A 5044-nucleotide genomic window follows, 5' to 3' on the forward strand; every position below is an offset into this window, starting at 1 on the left:
GAATTCAGGGGAAAAAATCATAAAATTTTTTGTTTTCCTCTGAAGTATGCAAAATACATGAATTCCATTAAAACTGTAGAAAAATATTAAGTCTGGTAATAAATAGAAAACAGCCTATAGTTTCAAAAAATTAGATTATATAAAAAGGGAATCAGATAGGAAATAAATACAAGGCAACTATAGAATTACAGTCTGTACTGATGGAAGTAGAGCAAATATGGATAATTATTATGGAATAAAAACTTAATATAAAATTATACAGAGCAAAAACACGAATGGATGAAGACCTAGGACAGAAAATGTCGTAAGTATGAAAGAAAAACAATGTACACACAATTAATATTTCTGAATGTAAAACCATATTAAAATAAAAGCATATCAAATAAAAATGTACTAGTAATAGAATAAATACCTCATATATTTAGAAAAAGATGATGTGAAGATTGGAAGATCCAAAAGAATGGCAATAAATAGAGAACTGTACCTATACACATTTTCACAATATTATTGAATTCAAAACTTGCAGGAAAATTATAATTAAGCAATCATTCAAATAAAAAAGAAAAGAAATATACCTATAAAGGAACTAAAGCGGAAACCAGACTTTTCTTTTGCAGCACTACATGTCCAAACACAATGAAGCAATGTCTACAGTTTTGAAAGCAAACTATGACTTCAAATTTTTATACTCAGCTTATATGTACCAAGTCCTCTTTATGTGTTTAACTCTCTAGTAAGTACTTTACATGCATTCATTCTATTAGCTTCACACTAACCCTATGAGAAGTTTGAAAACTATGAAAAGCAAAATTGAATTTACTTAGATTCACACAGAAAAGGATAGTATTGGGATATGAACTTATAACTTTCATCTGAGAGCCTACCTTAGCTATCGTGCTACACTGTGAGTAAAGCCTCAGAAAATACACAATCCATATATATACCTTTCTGGGAAAAAAATACTTGAAGACATAAGCAACCAAGAAACAAAGCAAACATAAGAATTCAATAATGGAGATATTAGGACTGGCGGCAAGGATTATAGTTAATGCATATATGGAACTTAAATTGGGTTGCAAAACTGAATTTATTTTTATGTGTGTGCGTTTATGTGCATGTATATATAACTTTTAATAGAATATATAGACAAAATTTAATTTTGACACAAATATGAGAAGGCAAAAAACTTAAATTCCATACTCTTTAGTAAACAAATATAATTAAAAGAAATATTATCCATCTCAAAGTGTCTGTAATCTATTTTCTGGTAATAGATAACATTTTTGCTAATAGAATTTCGACTTTAACCAGAACTTCGGTCTTTCTAGTTAGCAGTTGTTAGTGAAACAACTCTGAAAAGCCGTTGTTTTTTCACCAAAGAGGTAGTGTAGGGGCAAGATTTCAAGTCACTATGGCCGTTTATAAGACATTATTAGGAAAAAAAAAAAAAAAAGAATGCTAAGGCTAAGAACAAGATTGGTTGCTGACCTTGGTGCAAATTAGTATAAGGTGCCTCCTCATGGTAGATATATTAGGAAAAGACACAATGCCTGGTGGATAAATTAGAAAATACCTCAGGAGTTATTAGAAACAGCTCCTTCTCTGGGGAGATGCAGTCCCAAATGGGTGTTTGGCTTGGCAAGAGGCCAGTGTCTTCATGCGAATAAAAAATTCCTTCCTCTGGGTAAAAACAGCTTCTTTCAGGGTACATGACCTGGCTTGAGGAGGCTGAGCCACATTTCAGTACTCCCTGGTGCCTTAGATGAGCGCTTTGATACGGAAACCAGACTGCTGGACCATCCACAGTGACTTTGGGAATCTTAGCACAAATGTGAATCCTAATTCACCTGGGCTTCTTCCCTCTGGTCAGAGTCATAATTTTTGTGTATCTTGAAATCTTCTGAATCTATGTGTTGTGGCCACAAATGTTCTCAGATTCATTTTAAGAATTTGTTGAGATATCTTGATTTCAATACTGTTATTTTCTATGTAATGTGAACATTAACCTTGAAAAGTTGTGTGATAATTGCCTAGAAAAAGCTCAGAATACTTTTAACTCCTATTAGGAATCTTTATTCTCTTTTAGACATTAGAGCCTCAAGGTACTGTGCCTCTTCTCCTTTTCAGCTTAATTGAATGGAATATATTAGTAATTTATTCATTTTCATCTCTTAAAGCTAACATGAATAAGAGGTTTTGTTTTATCACTAATTTAATTTTTTAAAGTTGATTTATTTCAAGAAAAAGAGAGCACAAGTGGGGGAGGGGCAGAGAGAGAGAGAGAGAGAGAGAGAGAGAGAGAATCCCAAGCAGGCTCTACACTATCAGCACAGAGCCCAATGCAAAGCTCGAACTCACAAACCATGGGATCATGACCTGAGTCAGAGTTGGACTCTTAACTGACTGAGCCACCCAGGCACCCCTGATAATTTGTTTTCAAGAAACAGAACCAAAAGTCCCAGGACATGTTAGCTAGAATACTTAAAGGTGGAGACAGGTGAATTAAAGTTTGTAAAATCATTTCTCCTGAAAGGCTTTGTGTAAAATTACCACTAAGAAAATGGACAAAGGAAAAATAGACAAGAGATAAAATGAGTACATAAAAAGATTTGAGTTCAGTGGCACACTCAGATCGTGATCTCACGGTCCGTGAGTTCGAGCCTGTGTTGGGCTCTGTGCTGTCAGCTCGGAGCCTGGAGCCTGCTTTGGATTCTGTGTCTCCCTCTCTCTCTCTGCCCCTCACCCACTCATGCTCTCTCTCTCTCTCTCTCTCTCTCTCTGTCAAAAATAAACATTAAAAAAATGGCATTTTGTAGTTTTTTAAAAAAATGTTTTTAATGTTTATTTATTTTTGAGACAGAGACAGAGCCTGAGCAGGGGAGGGGCAGAGAGACAGGGAGACACAGAATCCGAAGCTTGTTCCAGGCTCCGAGCTGGTAGCACAGAGCCCCCGATGCGGGGCTGGAACCCACGAACTGTGAGATCATGACCTGAGCCGAAGTCGGACACTTAACCGACTTAGCCACCCAGGCGCCCCAGCATTTTGTAGTTTTAATGGAAATTTCTTACAGGAGATAGGTACATGTGTTCAAGTATATGCATACACAACACACACACGCAAACTCTCGCACACACACATTAAATTTGTTATTTACTGAGGTGGGAAAGACTCTGCAAGGAACTATTTAAGGGGACATGAGGCAAGAGAGAAACAAAAGTAAATACAGGTCAAATTATTAGAGAGTGGGCCACAGCTCTCATAAAACGTAGACATATATGGAAAGGTCAAAAGGAAACACTACATCTTGGAATGGTCCGTGATGATGAGGAGTGACAGTGAGCAATTTACCTGCTGGCTCCTGAGCCTATCATTGTTCAGAGTTCACCTCACAGGATATTTGTCCTTTATTCCAGGTTGCATTACGCAATTTATCAGGGTAGTCAAGGGGGCATGGTGCTTCTTCCAGGCTCAGAAGTAGTAGGAAAAGCCAGAGTGCCTACGGCAGGAATGGGAAAAAAATGGGGTCCTTCTTCCCCAGAAGAACACCAAGACGCTGATCAGGACAAGCCAAGGAAGCCAATCGCCAATGCGCTGTGCTGTTCCTTCCCAGCTGTTTCAGGCTGCCTGTGTAGAGAACTACCATGAAGATGGAAGCAATCCAGTACCACCAGCTGCAGAAACAGAAGTAGGTGTCTGAGTGAATCTGAGCACGAGTACATCAAGAGGGGTGTTTATATTGAGTCGAATCTATCACCCATTAATCACTTTTCAACCTACTTGTTAAGGTCTGGGTTTTTGTGTCCCCTTACCCCAAATTCATATGCTGAAATCCTAACCTCCTATATGATGGTGTTAGGAAGTGGGCCCTTTGGGAGGGGAGTAGAACATGAAGTGGAGCTCTCATGAATGGGATTAGTGCCCTTATAGATGAGACCCCATAGAGCTCCCTGGACCCTTTTGCACATGAGGGGACAGCAAGAAGACTGCTGGCACCTTGATCTTGGACTTCCCAGCCTCTAGAACTATAAGAAATGTTTGTGGTTTATAAGCTGCCCAAACTAAAAAATAAAAGTATAATTAAACTTTTAATTTGTTACCATTTGGTAGGTGAAAAAATGCTTTTTGGTGTGAATTGAACATGAGATGCTTTTATGAAAAGTATGCTTGACTCTTTTTTAAGTGTCCTCAAATATGATTTCTTTTTCTCGGTACAAGTCATTGGCCCATTTTCTATTAGGTTGTTCATACTTTCCTTTTGTGATTTTTTTTTTAGAACAACTTCTTTTATTTTTTTTTAGAGCTTTTTTTTTTTCAACGTTTATTTATTTTTGGCACAGAGAGAGACAGAGCATGAACGGGGGAGGGGCAGAGAGAGAGGGAGACACAGAATCGGAAACAGGCTCCAGGCTCTGAGCCATCAGCCCAGAGCCTGACGCGGGGCTCGAACTCACAGACCGCGAGATCGTGACCTGGCTGAAGTCGGACGCTTAACCAACTGCGCCACCCAGGCGCCCCTATTTTTTTTAAATGTTTATTTATTTTTGAGACACAGAGAGACAGAGGATGAATGGGGGAGGGTCAGAGAGAGGGAGACACAGAATCTGAAACAGGCTCCAGGCTCTGAACTGTCAGCACAGAGCCCGACGCGGGGCTCAAACTCACGGACCGTGAGATCATGACCTGAGCCGAAGTCGGACGTTTAACCGACTGAGCCACCCAGGCGCCCCACCTTTTGTGATTTTTTAATGAACTCTTTATAAGAAGACTAGACATTATCAGAGATTCATTGTAAATATTGTGCTTTGGTTTTACATTTTTCTTTTGACTTTGACATTTTTTTGGTCTTGCAGAATTTGTTGTCAGTTTTCTTGTTAAATTTATCAATCTTTTCTTTTGGGCTTCTGGATATTTAGTCAGAATTAGAATGACTTTCCCCACTCTGAGGTTCTAATGAATTTCTCCCGTATTTTCTTTTGGAAGTTCTACTCCCCCCCCCCCACCTTTTTTAAATTTATTTTTAAATTTACATCCAAGTTAGCATAT

Source organism: Herpailurus yagouaroundi, unplaced genomic scaffold, assembly GCF_014898765.1.
Source record: "Herpailurus yagouaroundi ecotype Mexico unplaced genomic scaffold, PumYag 182, whole genome shotgun sequence".
NCBI lineage: Eukaryota > Metazoa > Chordata > Mammalia > Carnivora > Felidae > Herpailurus > Herpailurus yagouaroundi.